The sequence below is a fragment of the Tetrao urogallus genome (assembly GCF_951394365.1).
Source record: "Tetrao urogallus genome assembly, chromosome: 6".
Lineage (NCBI taxonomy): Eukaryota > Metazoa > Chordata > Aves > Galliformes > Phasianidae > Tetrao > Tetrao urogallus.
In genome coordinates, this window is record NC_136819.1 from 18,586 (window position 1) to 37,681 (window position 19,096).

Genomic DNA, 19,096 nt, shown 5'->3' on the forward strand with positions numbered 1-19,096 from the left:
CTTCACTACTTGGTCCTTGTGTGCTCGTCAGTAATCCAAACGGATTTGATATGCCTTCCTCTCTTTATAGCCACGCCACTGGGACTGAAAACACACACAAGAAAAAAGGCGACTTCTCAAATTGAAGAGCAGTAATTTACTGTTCTATGCTTCTTTCTGCTGCTCAGTTTCCACTTCCCTTTGGCTGAATAAAATGTAACAGAGACATGCTCATCTTACAAGACATGCCGTAAGAGATATGCAGTGAAGCCTTAACTATTTCTTCCACCACCAGCTGTCATGGTGAGGGACTTAGCAGCACCCCCCACCAAGGGCAAAACACAGCTAGAGAACAAATGGTTAGCTAAACAACCAAATGCACCATCCATTGCACAATTCTCAATGCCATCTTCAATTCTCCAAACCCACGCACTAATGGGAAGAGGGAGAGAAGTAATTCATACATAGTGATTCTCAGGGAGAAGGAAACGCCGTCCAGTACTTTGCAAAATGAAGATAATTGTGCGCGGCAACTGCTTGAGTTGAACAAAACCAGTCAGTAAGCGTGCATGTGGAGAGCAACTGACAAGCACAAGTTTCAAACAGAATTAGGGGATTTCATACCTGCATGCAAGTGATGGCTGGAACTTGCTTCTTCAAAAACCTCATTCTGGAGTTGAATTCCTGACAAACAAGACAGCCTCGACAACAAGCCTGAAGCTTCACCATCAGGTTCTCTTGGGCCAGCCACAACTGCTCTCGGTCGTACGCTGCCGTGACTCCAGATACAGTGCTCTAGATTAGTGTTATGGTGGGAAGAAGAGCCAGGAAGAGAAAAGGGAGATGCAAAAATGACATGTTACACAGCAGCTTCTGTATTATGCTCAAGATAAACTTACAAGTTGCTTTTCGGTGAGCGGCAACACCACCGTCTTGTTCTGGGGATAAAGGTGTGCACATTCTCCACAATAGCACAAAGAGGTGCTGACGTGCAAAGTAGACAATGAACAGGGAATCATAGAATCATAGAATCACCAAGGTTGGAAAAGACCTAAGAGATCATCAAAACCTCAATGGCCAGGGCTAGTAAGTCACAAGTTTTCAAGAATCCTTCAGAATAAAGCTCTTCACACCAAGCTATAGCTTTGCACAGAACGCCATTCAAAAATACAGTGCCTTCACTTCTGAAATACCAGGATTGACTGGATGCATGTACTATGAGCTGTATTACAACAGACGAGGGTGCTGCCAGGGACAGCGAGGACTACAGTTCAACTAACTGAAAACAGACATAAATAGACAGCTTACACTTAGCTAAATGTGAACAAAGCCTGAGTCACACATGCCAAACCTACAGCAAATCACAAAGTAATTTGGGTTGGAATGGACACCCGGAGATCGTGTGATGCAACGTATATTGAATATTCAATTCTTGCTTGCTGAAAGAAGCAACAGTTCAAATCGCAATTGGAGAGTTTACAACAAAGATCTTGTGGAAGAAAGCGAGGAGCTCAGAGTGGATACAACTTGGGTTAAAATACCCAAAGACTGCAGCTTTTTCTTCTGCACGCAGTAGGAGAATCACAAAGTGGAACGTTTTATAGCAGGCACTGCATTTGGACAGAGCAAAGATTAAGGAACAGTACACGCCAGGGACACCACAAGAACCAGGATTGCTAAGAAGACGGTACGACTGCTGTAAAAAAGCACCATTTCAAGGACCATTTAACTAACTATGCTTTCTTTAATGACAAGGTCACCTCTGTAGTTCACCTAGAAAAGCCCATTGAGGGCTTTCTGGATTTCTGTAAAGTTTTCAGCACCGTTTCTCACAGAATCCTGGACAAAACATCCAACATACGACTAGACAGCAATACAATGCAGTAGCTGAATGAGTGGCTGATGGCTCAGGCCCAAAAAGCCACAGTAAACGAGGTCACATCGGTCTGGCAGTCAGTCACTCCAGGCGTTCCCCAGGGCTCTATTTTAGGGCCAGCTTTCTTTAATGCTTTCATAAAGACTTGGATGTAGGACTAGAAGGTGTTACGAGCAAGCTGACTGACAACACTAAACTGGGAGGAACTGCTGAATCTGTTGAGGGTGAAGAGGCCTTGCATAGAGATCCTGAGAAATTAGAGAGCTGAGCAATCGCCAACTGCAAGAAATGGAGTACGAGCAAGTGACAGATTCTGCACCTGGGAAAGGGCAACCCTGGCTATACACACAGACTAAGGGGGGAGATGCTGGAGAGCAGCCATGATGAAAGAGATTGGAGGGTCTTGGTTGACAGTAAGTTGAATACGAGTCAACAGCGCTCCCAGGTAGCCAGGAGGGCCAACAGTATTCTGGAGTGCATCAAGCACAGGACTACTAGCAGGTCAAGAGAAGGGGACTGTCCCACCCTACTCTGCATTGTTGTGGCCTCATCCTGAGTACGGTATACAGTTTGGGTCACCCCAGTATGAAAAGGACATAAAACTATGAGAAAGTGTCCAAAGGATGGTGACAGAAACATACAGTAAGATAGCAAACAACAACTAAGCATTGTCCAATTTATGCTTTTTCTCTATTTCTTTCTTGACAGAAAACTTGAAATTCAAAATTTGAAACGTGTCCAAGTAGTAGCAATGAGCTGCAGAGAACACTTAACAAAACCCACTCAAAATGTCAGTCCATTCTTCCTCTTCCTCTTCCCTCATTCGGTAGTGCTAGATTTTTTTGTTCTTACTGTTCTCTATTCTACTTTACTAGTGATTTCACAGCCTAACACACAGAAATACCTAATTGTAGGCCTTCTATTAAAAGATCTAACATTAACTATTACTTGCTTCCATGACTGCTAGCGCGCCAGATCTTTCACCTTAAGTTTCCACATCACCAATAACTAGATGAAATTTGTTTAAGTTGAACTGTTGGGCAGTTCATTTAGAGCATCACAGATCCACAAAAATCATCACAGGGCTTGGAAGGGACCTCTGGAGATCATGTAGACCAAACCCCTCACTAGAAGCAGGCTCACTAACGTAGGTTGCACAGGAAAGCACCCAGGTGTGTTCAGAGTATCTTTTCACAGTGATGTCTAGGCCGTAACAGCATGTTTTGTTTTGGGGGTGTTCAAGGAAAGGCTGGATGTTGTGTTGAGGGACATGGTTTAGTGGGAGCTATTGGGAATAGGTGAGCGGTTGGACTGGATGATCTTTTACGCCTTTTCCAGCCTTGGTGATTCTAGGATTCTATGTATTGTCTCAGCATCACTTGCATTTCCCTCTCAGTATTATCTTAGCCCATAGAATGCCTGCATTTGTTCTGTCCTTCATCTGACAACTCCCCGTCACCTAGGCAGACTATGGTACAGACTGCTTGCTTCCTCCTACAGTGTGTACACACACAGTATGCACACCTTTAGGCATGCTGCTCTCCCCATGAGAGAAAGCGGGGGGAAAGTAGGAAAAGAAAGACCTTTCTTACAAAAACACACACACTACGGTTGACACTACTCCATCTCATGAAGAACGAAGGAAAACAGACACGGCAACTTTTGACTTAGGAAAGGGCACAGAGGACAAGCAGTAATTATCCTTGATTAATTAGCCAACAGCGGCAGAAAAAGACTACCCTGAGAAACAACAATATGTTACAGCTCCTCATTAGAAAGCATTCTTGAATTTGAAACCAAGTTTCAGGACAGCAGAAGGGTACATGTCACTGTGGCTTCAGGACTTCCTCTGACACTAGATAAGAAGTATCCATGCACAGGGGCACACAAGAAACTGAACATATTTGCACTGGAACAGGTTGCCCAAGGAGGCTGGGGATGCCCCATCCCTGGAGGCACTCGAGGCCAGGCTGGATGTGGCTCTGGGCAGCTTGGGCCGGTGGTTGGCGACCTGCACATAGCAGGGGGGTTGAAACTAGACGATCACTATGGTCCTGTTCAACCCAGGCCATTCTATGATTCTATGAAACACTAACAGGTGAAAGAATTAAAAAGTTTCCTACCAAAACTATGCCATAAGATGTCAACTGATGTCATTATAAAATTCTCTGCGTTTTACAGTTGATGGTTTGGGTTCTCTGTTGTCTCTATTGTTCTAGGGGTTATAGGAGTGTTACAAGAAACAAGGAGCTGGACTACATGAACTTCCAGGCTTCTGCTGTGATGCCTCACAAATACAAGGCTGCAAAACTAGTGCTTTGGTGCACGCATGCACGTGGCGTGCACTTGTTCGGGTCACGTGATCAGATGAACTGAAGCCACACAGGAAGCCCGTGTCTATTTGCAGATCCAGGAAGCAAGTTAGTCAAGATTCCAGGCTCTGACATAACATTTAAGCCTCTCTAGATTACAGCCTTATCAGGGCAACTCAGCTACACAAGAAGCAGTGGCAAAAGGCAACTATCTCAGTCTATATGAATCAAGCAACAACATTGTTCACTGGCAGGCACCTAGTTTTAGCACACCTTACGATCTAGGATCAGTCTAGCACTAATCAAGCAAAACTTACTTTCATGTTCTTCATGCACAGCTAAGTGCACACGATCCACACGTGACTGGATATCATTCCACGTGATAAACTCATTTTCTTCTGCACGCATCTGAGCTTTCAGCTTCATCACATCATCCACACATCTGTCAAAGAACAAAAATCAAAAGCAGCAAGTACCATGTCATGAAAAACTGGCCAGGGAACACACAAGACAGCAATGGGAACTAAACACAAAATGGAAGAAGTAACACAAGGGTTAAAACTGACATATACGAAAGAAAGAAGGAATAGGAAAAAGACAAAAGACCGTGAGCAAGGCGGTCAGCTCCAGTGCAAAACCATCCAGAAAAGCACTAAAACACCGCATGACAGTTTCAGACAAAAAACACAGGGCAGGAACAGGCCTAGTGCAATTGAGAACCTTGTAGGGCCAGAACACAGCTTTGTCGTGAAACCTTGATAAAGGTCTGAGAGACGGTACTCAGAGCAGATTAGTAAGAAACGGGGAATGCAAAGACAAGATGCAAGAACCGAGAGAGAATAAATTAATATTGGAGTCAGCAGTGAAAGAACCTGAAGTATAAGGGGAAGAAAAGAAAACCGAACCTCTCGGGAATGTAAGCAATATCAAAGACGGACACGAACCTTCCAAACACTCACCTCTGACAGTTCTCATCCTCAGTGCTTGTCAGCCCTGGGACAGGATTGCTCAATTGTCTCCATACTGCACTCACATCCCCTGAACCCAAAGCCCTGATCATCACAGCCACAGAAGAGAGCATCTCTACAGCAACAGATAATTCTGCATGGGTGAGGTTACCCTGCATACAAAGGGGAATACAGATCAATTACACTTGCTCTTCAAAACTATGGCTAGAGCACCAAGAGATTAAAACAGAATCTCACAGTGCCAAGTAGCTCGAGACTTCAAGATGAAGCATCACGTCAGAACAGACTAAGCATCAAGGCAGTTCTACAAACACTCAAGACAGGCCCATTGAGTGAAACAGACAAGGCAGATTTGGTGATCCATATCAATTCACAGACATCAGAATGCATTACTTACATCATGGCTTTGTTGCTGCAAGGCGGCCAGCTCCTTGGGATAAAGATCGGCAGCAAATGCATAAACCTCTGCTAGCTGGGCCTCTGGCTTCATCATTTCTGCCACAGTCTTCTCTGCATCACCCATTCTAACTGCAGCATTAGTGCTGGTCGCTGCTGCCAGCCCTAGCAGTTTGAAGAGGCAGCACATCAGAGAGGCAGCATGAGAACAACCGCGGCAGACAGTTGGGCTCCCAGTCATGCAACCACTTGTACCGTATTCAATAGTAAGAACCCTAACCTAAAACCTAATTCCCTTAGAGGTTTTCCAATCAGTTGTTTACCCAACTAGTCCTGCATTACTGTAAACAACCAGACCACACAAGGCCCTCTTGAAAGTAAGACTCATTTTTAAACCAGTTTACCTTTTGTCTGATTATCAGAGGACTGTCTCACCAACTTCTGCCAAGATGAAGCCTCAAAACTGTCCATGTTTCCCATCGGTAGTTCATAACAACTTTTCCTTCCAGTATCTATGACTGGTCGTGGCAGCACCAGGCATTCTACAGTGTTCTCTGCACCCTACAGTGCTTGCACTTGAACACAGCACAAATGGGTAAATAAACATCAAGCAGCACGGAGAACCAGGAAGGCACTTTGAAGGTAACCTCCTACTTACTACACCTGCACCATCTCCCTCTTGTAATTTAAACCACCTGGAACCAGATCCCTACCAGCTTGCTTTTCATGTGTTCTAAATTGAACTAATTGCTATTGTGCAGCCAGAATTAAACACTGAAAGCTTCTGGAACTTTCTCCAGAAGAGAGTTTTGCATGGTGTCAGAAGCACCTGATTAAAACAAATCCAGCCACTGTGATCTATGTTTTATTTGCTATCTGATACCTAGAAACAGCCATTAAAAAAAAAAAGCTGAAAGTTCCATAGCTCAAATCAACTAAGCCTTATGTCAGTAGTCAACAGGTAAGCTAGTTTTAACACCTCACGGAGCAATCCAGATTTCTGACACAGTCCATGGAACAAAATTTAACACAAACTGCCTAGGAAAAGAATTATTGAAGGCAGACACAAGCCCCATGCTGCTCAGCATTTCATCTCACCTGCTGTTATCTCAAGCAGTATTTTTAAGAGCTTGACAGAAGACAGAGCCAGCTGTCATGATTATTTTCCATGTTCCAGGAGCCTCAAACTACTTAAAGAACATCCACGATAGTCTGACATAGCCCTGCTATAACCTCATGGGAACACAAACACTGCGCTTTCCCATCCTTCTGATGACACCCCACAGCAACAACAACATCAGCTCATTCAGTGCAAATAGCTCAGCAAAGGAATAAACAAACAGAAGAAAACAGCCTTTCCTTAAGCCACTTCAATTAGTCACAGTAATGCAACCAAGTCACAGCATGTTACACCCATTACGGACATATGCATCCACCACAGTGCCCAAGACCTACTTTGCTGAAACTGGACACATTTTTCTAGGGTCTGAAGGCACACGATCCCTTACATCTCTGCTTGGGTGCACCCTTTCAGAAAATAATGCACTGAAGACACACAGTACAAGTAACGACTTCACAATTTCACTTGCAGTCTCCTTTACTTTAGACTCCTCTTTTCCACAAACCAGCAAATCATCTACATACTGTCACAGCTTTACCAACTCTTCAACCTGAAACTTTCCCAAAACTTTCTCCAGCACTTCATTAGTTAAAACAAAAATAAAATATAAAATATATAACGTATATAAAATAACACATAATAACACAATATATAATATCTATAATAATATAACACATAGAATATAATAAAATAAATTAGGTGACTCTATGAACCCTTGGGGTAAAGCAATCCACCTATCTTGCTATTTTTGTCACATTTTTGGATCCTCTCGTACAACGGCAAAAAGATCTCGGCTCTCTGAGTCTAAAATGCAGGTCCCGAAAGCATCTTTGAGGTCTGTTACACTGAACCATTTGTGTCCGTGTGGGATTGGACTCATTAAATTACAGGGCTTAGGAAGCAGGGGGTGTCACTTGAGAACCATTTCATTCATTTCTCTTGGATCTTGTACCAGTCGATAGGTGCCACCTGCTTTCTGTAAAGGCTGTTTTCAATTATTTTGAAATCATTCTCCCTGTTTCCCTTTTCCAGAAGCACGGATCCGCGGATCCCTCCACCCCGTCAGTCACAGAACAGGGCCGAACCAGCCTGTAAATCACTGATGCCTGGGCAACCTGTTCTTGTGTGGCACCACCCATTGTGCAAAAAACTTCCTCCTAATATCAACCTAAACGTCCCCTGTCTCACTTTAAGACCATTCCCCCTTGTCCTATCACCATCCACCCTCGTGAACAGCCGTTCCCCTTCCTGCTTATACACTCCCCTCAAGTACTGCAAGGCTGCAATGAAGTCTCCCGCAGCCTACTCTTCTCCAGGCTGAACAAGCCCACTGCCCTCAACCTCTCCTCACAGCAGAGCTGCTCCAGCCCTCTGACATCTCAGTGCCTCCTCTGCACCCGCTCCCACAGCTCCACGCCCTTCCTGTGCTGCGGGCCCCAGGCCTGGATGCAGCGCTGCAGATGAGGCCTCAAAGGAGCTCAGTCGATGAGGACAATCACCTCTCTCTCCCTGCTGGTCACCCCTTTTGCAATGCAGCCCAAAACAGGGGCTTCATTTTTTATAGAAATCTACATATCCACACCTACAGTCCCCCCACAATGCACTACAGCTTCATATTCCTTCCTCCCTACAGCTCCCAACAGCCCCCAATAGTCCCATATGACCCTATGGCCCACCACAGCCCCCTACCTCCCTATACACCACCCTCAGAGCCCCGTATCTGCCTCTCCCCCCAGCAGCTCCCCATAACCCCTACATCACCTCACAGCCGCCTACAGCCTCACATCTCGCTATATATCTCCCCCCCCACCCCTTACCTCTCCCCACCCGTCGCCTCCCCGCAGCTTCCTAGAGACCCCACAGCCCCTCTCCCCGTCCCGGCACCGCTCTCCAACACACCTCCCTCCGGCACAGCTGTCCTCAGCACTCGCACCCGACCTGCCGCGGCTTCCCTCTCGGTGCCGCCCGGACAGCTCCGGCTGCCGCCGCGGTCTCCTACGAGGTAGCACAAGCGGCTGCAGCGGCGCTCTGCGAGGAGAGCCGCGCCTCCAACTGCCAGCTCCCAACGTTCGCTCCCGCGCACGGCGCCTCAGCCAATGGCAGCCGGCGGCGCTGCCGCGGACCAACGAACGCCCGGGGGGGAAGCGGCGCTGCAGCGAACCAACGAGAGGCAGGCAGGGGCGGGACAGCGCTGCCGCGGACCAACGAGAGGCAGGCAGGGGCGGGACAGAGCTGCCCCTGACCAATGAGAGGCAGGCAGGGGCGGGACAGCGCTGCCGCGGACCAATGAGAGGCAGGCAGGGGCGGGACAGCGCTGCCCCGGACCAATGAGAGGCCGGGCCAGGATGAGCTCGTCCTTCTGCAGTGTGATGAGGACAAGGCTGCAGGTGATCTGCGCAGGCAGCTCGGAGGTTGGGAGCCAGGAACGGACGCGGCCGGAGGAGAGAGGTGTTAGGGAGCAGCCAAGGCATCACAGTGCATCCAAAAGCCCTGAAAGGCATCACAAAGCCACCGCCAGGAAGCTTGGGGTTATCACGAGCAGCATCCAGGATGCTAGAGATGGTTTGCTACTGTACCAAATGGGAGCTGCAGACATCCCGAAGCCAGACACAACGGGAACAAACCTGGAGCTCTGCTTCATGCACCCCACAGCCTCAGCGTTGCAAGCTGAGGTGCTTTGCTGTGTGTTGCATTCATCCCAGTCCCCGGGAATGAAAACTCCTCAGGCAGTCAAGGCGTTGAGTGAGCACAAGTGTGCTTTTATTATTAAAGGAAAAGACAGGAGGGCGTGAGAGGTCCAGGTAAAGATGGCAATCGTCCTCTCTTGGGTGGAAAGCTCACGGAGAGAGGGGCTCAGAGCTCTCAGTGCTGCTGCCCGGTGCCTGGGACTGGAGGCCCGATTCTAAGCCCCCCTCCAAGAGGCTCTGCTTCTCCTCGCTGGTGCTGACCTGCTCCTGTATGGAGGTGCTGCTGTCGGGGCACTCGGGCTCTGCTTGGGCTGGGCTGCACTGCACAGGCACCGGGTCACAGTCCAGGCTGGTGCCTGTGGTGTCTGGCAGGCTCAGGTCAGCATCTTCAGCAGAGCTGGGAGAAATGAGGGCTTGAACTTGGATGAGCTCCTTGTGTGCGCCACTGTTGTTATGCGGCACGCTGTCAGCTGAACCGCAGCCATTTGTGCTTCCTGCGAGCTCTCCATTCATGGAAGCACACAGCCCAGCATCGCTACTTGCTCCAGCTCTGCTCGGTTGACAAGAGCTCGAATCACCTATAAAAGAATGAACAGGGCTTGGTGTCAAACTCTCACAAGCTGAATTACAAAAGTGGTTCTTGATTGGGGGAGAACTGAAGGTGTCAGGTATGGGCTGGAACGCTAGAAGGAGATACAAGCCCACTGACAGCAAGAATTCTATGCTGCTGAGAAGCAGGGTGTTGAAAGCTGGATTTGCACCCTTACCTGCCAGCACTACAACGTCTGTCTCTGAGGGCTCCCTGGGACGGCGCTGCGGTTGGCATTTGGCCACAGAGGATGGTTTTCCCAGGCTGAAGCAGGAACACCAACAGCCAGCTGGTGATTCCTTCATCCTGCTGGGTGGACTTGGTCTGGAGAGAGAAAACAGGGAATGGTGTGAGTCGTGCGTGGAACTTCAGAAGCATCTCTGACTCTGACACTGACAGCTCATCGGCCCCATCTCACTGCCATGTCTAGTTTCTCGTGCCAGCAGGTCTGACCAACAGCTCTGCTTCGAGGACAACTGGAATTGGATTCAGGCACGTGGCCCTGAAGTCCGGAAAACCCCAGTGTTTCCAGGTACAGCCAGCACAGGCTGGGATAGACGTCAGCATGGCTTTATGCAGCTCGTGACTGCCTGCCCAGCAAGGAGGGAATGCCAGCCTTGTGTGGCTAAACTCAGCCCGGCGGGCAACTGAATGTGAGTTCAGTCTCACAGTGCAAAGGGAGTGCAGATTCACTGCAACACTTCAGGCACCATCAGTTTAACTGACTTTCAGCAAGCTTTGGCACTAGAAACAATGGGGGCAAAAAAAAAAAAAAAACCACCACAAAAAGAAACCACAAAAACCCACCCAAACAATGATGATAAGGTACTGGAAAAGGAAGTCCTCTTTACCTTTCAGGTGGAAAGTCGATGACTGTGTGGAATTTCCCCCGTACAGCTGTGGGGCCTTCTTCCACCTCTATGTCCCTGCTCTGTGTCACAACCACAGGAGAGCTGCTGTGGCCTCGCCTCCGCGCCTGCGCCTCCTCCAGGCTGAGCAGCTCTGTGGCAGGAGAAGACGCCTGCACAGACTGGGGCCCTGAGAGAGAACTGTGCCCTGTAAGGGAAAACCACAGGTGAGAGCCAGGATCAGAAAGCGGCAGCACTACGGCCATCACAGGTCCGGGGGAGCTGCTGTGTTTCTCTCAGATTTGCTTCTCCGAGCCGCTGCAAGAAGAGCAGCTCAAAACAACCATGTGCTCAGAGGTGTGTCTGTGGCAAAGGACGCAGTCATAATTAAGAGCAGCTCCCTGTATCGAAACAGGCAAACAAAAACCCTAGAAAGCAGGTACGGTGAACTCAGAAAGCTTTGCTGCCACACGTTAATCAAGCTTCACCTGCTTGCAAAACATCATAATGACAGTGACGGTTTTCTTCTTGTCACGTTTGGGCTTGCACATTCTCAGCATCCAGCAACAGGGTGCCAGATTCTAACCTAAGCGCAGAAGTCTGCTGTCCCCTCGACAGGAAAAGTGTATTTCAAAGGACTTGGAGAAGGCCTGCATTTGATCCAGGTGTCTGATCAAGATAAAGCTAATGGAGGAAGACACTCACCTGCTCCATCTGCGATGTCAGGTCCAGATGTGGAGCAGAAGAGGACGTCTGTGTGGTCGATGATGAATTCCACCACGGCTGACTGCGTCTGCAGTTCCGTGCAGGCAGCTCTCCCGCTGGCACAGGCAGACTTGCTCTGCTGTGATCTGTAGAAAAGGCAGGTTTTAGAAGTCAGTCAGCCAACATCGCTTCCCCGGGTCTGAACTGTTGCAGCCCTAAGCTGTCTAACTGAGCTCCGGAGACTTCCGCAGTGGGCAGTCAGTGATGCCACTGAAGAAGTTCTCCTGGCTGATCAAGGACACACCAGCCCCATCTAAACAAGAGAGCAGCAATGCTCATCTAGAAATTGTGCCCACGTGGGGTTGGAGAACAGTCCAGGCTCCTGCTCTGCTGTCAGCCACTCACTGCACATTTTACAGGAGAAGAGCACATGTGGTGCAGAAGAAGGGAGGACTGCTTTATCTTACTGGAGAACAGATGTAAGCGTTCTGTTGAAACGGAAAAAGAAGTTTACCTTAGGAGGTTTGGAGCCCACACAATGGCTAAGTTCTTAGCGTGCATGTTGGTGACAGAGCTGTTCGCAGACAAACAGGCCAAGTGTCTCATCAGATACGCCAGGGTCCTGGGAAACAAGAGCGGCAAATGTTCAGCACCAGCCAGCATCCCGTGCTGCGACTCACAAAGCAAACCTCAATTCACACTAGTTGTTATTACTGCTACTGTCACTGAAGATGAAGTAGATCCAACTTGATCAAGTGCCACGCTGCAGCACCCAGCACCAGCACAGCACAGCCACAGCCATCAGCTGCACCAAGCGTGCCCCCGTACCCAGGAACTGACCCCATCAATTAACCCCATGCAGTGTTTCAGCACACCCAGGCATCCCGTTGCTCGTGTGAGACAAAGCCTGGAATTGCACTTTGCCCTCTGAAGTGCAGCAGGGCTGAGCTCAGCGGGCTGAGGGCAGCACTGACCTGTAGTGAGGAGCGGGCAGCTGCTGGATGGCGTCCCGCATTCTGACCAGCCGCTCCTCCTCCGTAGTGGCACCAACAGCATCCTGGAAAAGGGCAGAAAGGGATTGAGACACAAATCAGGCGAGATACCTGCCGCAGGGTTGGGAACCAAGGGGACAGCACGCTGCTGGTCAGCACTGAGAAAGACTTTAGGCCTCCCCAGAGGCATCTGGGGAACATAGCGGCACGCAGCTGGTGCCACCACGGCCAAGGAGTCCAAGCACAGGGCTGGTTTACAGCCTGGTTGGGCAGCTCAGCTCCTCGCAGGGGGCATTCATCTCCAAGTACACTTGGCTATTAATCCCCTTCCCGTTCCAGAAATAGCTGGGGAATAGCAACAAACAAACAAACAAACAAACAAACAACACAGGAATTCTCGCAAGCATTGTGAATATGGAAAGAACCACCTCCTGGGGCCACCAGAAGTGGCATCAGCACCATGCAGGATGTGGCAAAGACATGCGAGTAAACCCCATGGGGATAACAGAAGAAGGGCCTCGGAGCTGGGGCACTGCTGCAGCCATCTCCCAAGAGGCCCAGGGAAGAGGTAAAGGAACGGCGTTGCCTTGTGCTTACCGAGAACTTGTCGTACAGCTGGTCGGTCAGCAGGGGGTTCGGGAGCTCCCTGAAGTACATTTTGCAGAGGGAGCTCGCGCTGTGAACGTCGCGGACGGTCAGCTCAGGAACCTGCTCAGACTCAAATTCCTGGCTGCAGAGAAGGACACGAAAATGGTTGAGAAAGAGGAAAGCAAGTCAAAAGCCACACCCAATGCAATCAAGAGTTGGAAGGGCTTCCTGATGTACAGCAGAACACAAACACTCGGCCACCAGCACCACGTCAGCCGTGCTGGATGGGATGTTCCCAAAGGAGACCTTTTCTTTGTGCTAAGGCATTGCCCGCAGGCCTCTGAACGCCCACAACAGGGCATGTGCCCCTGCTGGCAGCTGTGTCTGTCAGTCGCAGCACTCTTACCGCAGTCTCTGGACTCTGGACGCGACGCCGGACAGGCGGTATATCCCCTGCACCACGCCGTGCTGCTCGATGAACTCGGCGCAGCTCTGGAGGACCTGGGGGACTAAAGAACACGTGCCGGCGGTTACTGGAGCTCCTTCTTCAAGTCCTGGCTCAGGCTGCGCTCCCGTCACATCCCATCCACTAAGCCCAGCCAGGCTACTGCTTAGCTCTTCCTTGAAGGGGACAGCTGTCAGAGACACCTCTGCAGGAGCTGCTGAGGAAACTGGACAGAGATGCGTTCTTTGCATTCCAGAAATGCCAGGACCTAGGAATCAGCCTGGAGAAAGTAATTCCGGGGAAGCCGCAGACATTGCAAGTCCCATCACAGCTCCCATGGGAATGGAGGGGGAAAATCTCACGCCCGGAAGGAGCGGGAAACTGATACAGGACACTCTCTTTGGCCAAAAGGCTTCCTTTCTTTTCAGGCTACCATGGGATTGGCTTACAGGCTTTGCTTTAAGCAAATACAAATGTGCTTGTCCCTTGGGAGCATTTACCTTGCAGCCATCACCTACTCAGTTGATCTTTCAGTTGTCAACTCCCATTCCCCGTTTCTCCACTGGTATCAACCTGCCCCTTGCTACATACCATCTCCCTTTCATCTTTAGGTTCCCAAACAGGGAAGCTCTCAGGAATGGGCTGTCCCTTACCATCACGACCAGAGTGGAGAAGATGCTCTCCCAGGTCACGGCCAAACACCCTTTCCTTCTCCACCTCCCGCTCTTTCGGTTGCTTTGGGCGGGCCTTCACCACGGAACGAAGGAAGGTGAGGAGCTTGCCGCGCTTCTTTGGCACTGCACAACAAAAGGAAGAAACCAGTTCATTTTAGGCTTGGCTCCGTTGGACGAGGCCGAGCACAACACATTCTACAGAGCACCTCAAAACGGGAAGAACATGATGAGCAAGTGCGTACAAAAATGGATTTTCCCCAACCCTGGAGGAGTCCAAGGCCAGACTGGATGGGGCCCTGGGCAGCCTGGTCCAGTCCCACATTAAATGTGGAGCTTGGTTGGCAGCCCAGCTTGAGGCAGGGGGCTTGGAGCTTGATGATCCTTGAGCTCCCTTCCATTCCCAAGCTATTCTACAAGGATTTTAGGATTTCCCCAGGGAACCAGGGACGCTGGCTGTTCTCAGCCTCGTACTGACTTGCAGGAGAACTGCCTTTGCCTTCCCTCATTCTAGCTGCCTACAAAACACCAGCCATACGCCCCGTGCTATGCATGAAGGATCATCAGCACAGAGGATAAGGTGGGAAGGATAAGGGAGGTATTAACCACGGAACACACCCAAAAAAGACTCCATTTTGCTTCCCTGCACCATCAAATGGATCATCGTACCTGGCTTTGGCACTGAATTGATGAGACTCTCCGGGACTTTTCCGTTAATGAGCTCCACACACTCACTGGGGAAAAATCCAACCTGTAACAAGAAGAAGAAGAGAGGTGCGATACTGAAGGCAGCGTTTCTCAGGCCTGAACTGTTCAAACATCACATTTTCCTCATAACGTGCCTGCCGGGTGCTCCGTAAGACAATCAAACAAAAAATGGCCTGCTTAAAATTAATAATTATTCAAAACCGGCAGCCAATTATCCATGTAACTGCATATGGAGCAGGGAAAGGACAAGTATGCTATGCGCCCCTAAATCTCAAGCGTGCCCGAAGGGAAAGACTTCATACAGAAGCTATAGATTATGATAGATTGATGCAGCTAGATCTGAGTTAGCACAGCCTATGAACTTTCTGCTTGCTGACTGAGATGCAGCTGCCATCCCCAGCTCTGAGCTACCCAGCGTTCGGCAGCCAGCAGCAGCAGCAAGCACGCAGAGGCTCTGTTACCCTGCCTCATCTCAGCTGACAGGCAGCGACTTCCTGAAAGACACTGACTTCACCTTCTGCATGGGTGCAAGCACAAGTGCTCAGAGACACTGAAACACGTGTCCTAGCTGCTGCATTTCCAAAGGTGCGGTTCAGTGGCCGTGACCTGATGCATGTTGTGAGGGCTCTTCTTTCTAAGTTAATGGAGGAGACAGTTTGCTACAAAGACCAACTTTCAGCTCTGGCCTAAGCCCACAGCAAAAGGCAAAGTCCCCTGACACCAACACAGGGAAACCATTTTCCATGTGGAGCCATGCTGTGCAGGCAGGGCAGCTCTAAGCTGAGATTCCTGCCTCGACCGAAGTTGCGCTCTCACGTCTGAAGCTTGTGCCTACCTGAAAGCCGTGCTTGCCTCTCCAGCGGGGGCTCAGCTCCTGAGGTGGCATATCGATGACGCACACGAGGTCTCCCACCTGCAAGAGATTGCAACGTCAATCCCAGCTTCAGCACGGCTGGGAGGAAAGCGCAGCTCAAATGACTGCATTCTTCTGCACTGCCCAATATCGTCAAGCTTGAGAGCCATTGCACCAGTGCAGCTCTTCAGGCATTTGCGGTTGTACAACTGAACGTGGAGGTAGAAGAGTCACTACAATACACAACATACAGAATTCAGCTGTTCGGTATGAAATGGTTCTCAAAAGCAGCAGGCTCTTGGCCAAAGGGAGAGCTCCAATTAAACCGCAGGCATAAGTCAGCGGAACAGATCCTGAACAGATCTGCACACTCCATACACTGGTCTGCCATTGCTCAGAGACCAGGCTACAACACTGGGCAGTAGCTCTTTGATCAGAAGATTCCAATGCCAAATAGAGCCATAGTTTGGAGATGGCTGAACTCCTCCCTGCGTCCAACCCACTGCAAGTCTAATCTGGAACTGAATCTTCTGGGCTTCACCTCACCAAACACTCTGAAGGTGTCTGAGAATATTCCTGATGCGTTCACACCTTATACTCTTCTGTACACGACAACTAGGAACGCCCTTAACTGCTTACCTCCAAGGAGAGTTCATCCGGTGCCTGGGCAACGTATCTCTTGAGAACATGGGCAGCACCAATAGCTGGAATATTAAGAGATGACTCCTCACAGACCAGCAGGGGCTTCCCGTTGTTCTCAGTCTGAAACAGAGAGCACAGGCCACGGTGAGGAGCTGAGGGCTGCAAGGAGGATTTCAGGCTGAGGAGCACATCGGCAGAGAAAGCTGCAGGAAATGCACTCGGTCCTTATCACGAGCGCTTAACAAAAAACTGCAAGTCTAATAACAGCTGTTTCTCTTCCCGGCGCGCAGCACTATCGCCAGGCAGTGCAAAGATGCATCTCTCTACCCAGACTAAGAGGACAAACTCCACAACCAAGACGGCTCCGGCAGTTTCATAAACTTGCCACGCTTGCACTACTGCCTTCCCAAAGAGGAGCGTAAGAGTCTGCTCACTTCCTGTCACCTATTGCCTGGAGACCTCAGCCGTGGACTGGACACAGCAGCTGGGCCACTGACCCAATCCTTGGCTCACTACAAGTGCCAGCTTCCTTTCACTTGCTGAATATGAGAACAACACTTTGTCTGTGGGTGACAACATCCAGGCAGGACGGGGAAAATGCTTCCGCACGTTTATAACGCCGCATCTGATTCTGTCGGTACTACGACTTCCACGGCCATCTAGATGCCCGCAGCAAGGACATGAAGCTTTTAAGGCAGCTTTTCAGGACACAGATAGAGCTGGAAGGACTCTGCCTCTCTTGAAAAGCAGGAGAGCACACCTGCGGCTCACTCTGTTGGCTCAAGTCAGGGAACGCTTTGGATGCAGTTGCAGCATGCATCTGAGGGCTTTGTGGAAGGGGATATATTTCAAATTGCACCGACGTTTTCAGACCATTTCTCTTTCGGCATGGTCCCACCACCTGGCATGCTGATCATCATCCTGAATATACATTTTGCCAAAGTTCTAGAACTAATGAAATAGTTCCTTACCAAACGCAATCTGATCACTCTTCTGGCCATATTTTGTTCCAGCTCCCGCTTCCTGCGGGTGGCACGAATAGCGCTGCATCACCTATAGCTCTCTGCTCTTACACTTCTCATGCTGTCTGGGCAGTCTTCGTGGCCTCAAAACTCTCTCATGCCACACGTGCCACATTCTGAGGCACAGAATATATATCACACTACTTCAAAACGCCTTTTTTTTTTTTTTTTTAAATATAATGATACTAGGGATAATCATCTGGAGCTAGAGCAATATGAAAAAATTCCCTTTAGTTCAACCGTAAGTCTGCCCCATGGACTCCAGAAGAGCTCTAAGAATACGCAGGGCGGACATGGATGGCAGCTACCGTAAGAGTAAGCAATGAAAAACGAGGTTGTGAGCCATGCTGTGTCATTGCATCTGCAGGCAGGGATTCTCCTTGGACTGAGCAGAGTGCAGATGTAGCCCGAGAAAAGAACTTAGGATCATTTGCCTGTAACTAGCGGTGTTCCTCAGGGGTCTGTGCTGGGTCCGGTCTTGTTCAACATCTTCATCAGTGACCTTGATGAGGGGATAATGGCCACCCTCAGCAAGTTTGCTGATGATACGAAGTTGGGAGGATTGGCTGACACGCCTGAAGGCTGTGTTGCCATTCAGCCAGACCTGGATAGGCTGGAGAGCTGGGCAGGAAAAAAACGGATGAGGTTTAACAAAAGCAAGTGTAGAGTCTTGCATCTGGGGAGGAATAATTCCATGCACCAGTACAGGCTGGGGGATGACCTGCTGGAGGGGAGCTCTGCGGAAAGGGACCTGGGTGTCCTGGTGGATGACAGGTTGGCCATGAGCCAGCAGTGTGCCCTTGTGGCCAAGAGGGCCAATGGCATCCTGGGGTGCATTGCAAAGAGCGTGGCCAGCAGGTCGAGGGAGGTGATCCTCCCCCTCTGCTCTGCCCTGGTGAGGCCTCATCTGGAGCACTGCGTCCAGTTCTGGGCTCCCCAGTACAAAAAAGACAAGGATCTCTTGGAAAGAGTCCAGCGGAGGGCCACGAAGATGGTGATGGGCCTGGAGCATCTCTCCTATGAGGAAAGGCTGAGTGAACTGGGTCTGTTCAGCCTTGAGAAGACTGAGAGGGGACCTGATCCAGGTCTATAAATATCTAAGGTGTGGGGGGGGCAGAATGGCGAGGCCAGACTGTTTTCAGTGGTGAGTGGAGACAGGACAAGGGGAAACGGCTGGAAACTGCAGCATAGGAAGTTCCGCACAAACATGCGCAAGAACTTCTTTACAGTGAGGGTGACGGAGCACTGGAGCAGGCTGCCCAGGGAGGTGGTGGAGTCTCCTTCTCTGGAGATGTTCAAGACCTGCCTGGATGCCTACCTGTGCGACCTGGTGTAGGGAACCTGCTTTGGCAGGGGGGTTGGACTCGATGATCTATGGAGGTCCCTTCCAACCCCTACAATTCTGTGATTCTGTGATCATTCAGGAAAAGCAAATGAGTTGAGTAATTAATTGAAGAAACTCACGTTCTAAAGGTACTTAGAAGCAGAGAGTATTTCCCAACAGAATGGGTTTAACTGTCTATTACCTGTTTGGTTAGACAGGTCTACTCTATGTATGCTTAGACTGACCTGAGAGGGCATGCTTCAGCACACCCCAGAATTTCCAGTTTCCAAATCGTCCAGGCAGCGCAAGTGCGGTGTACGTCTCCCTTGGCATAGACATCAAGCTTTTCTTCCTATGCAATCAAACACGTA

General features: G+C 49.7%; 1 pseudogene across 1 annotated transcript in view; it reads right to left on the reverse strand.

Moving 5' to 3' along the window:
• Positions 1-19,096, reverse strand: part of LOC306947641 (ras GTPase-activating-like protein IQGAP1) — a 40,592-nt pseudogene that overhangs the window by 6,946 nt on the left and 14,550 nt on the right. Inside the window, exons 8-9 of the transcript in view lie at positions 604-774; positions 1-84 (exon numbers count right to left, since the gene is read on the reverse strand). The product of the transcript in view is annotated as a ras GTPase-activating-like protein IQGAP1 (transcript). The remainder of the gene's footprint in view (positions 85-603; positions 775-19,096) is intronic.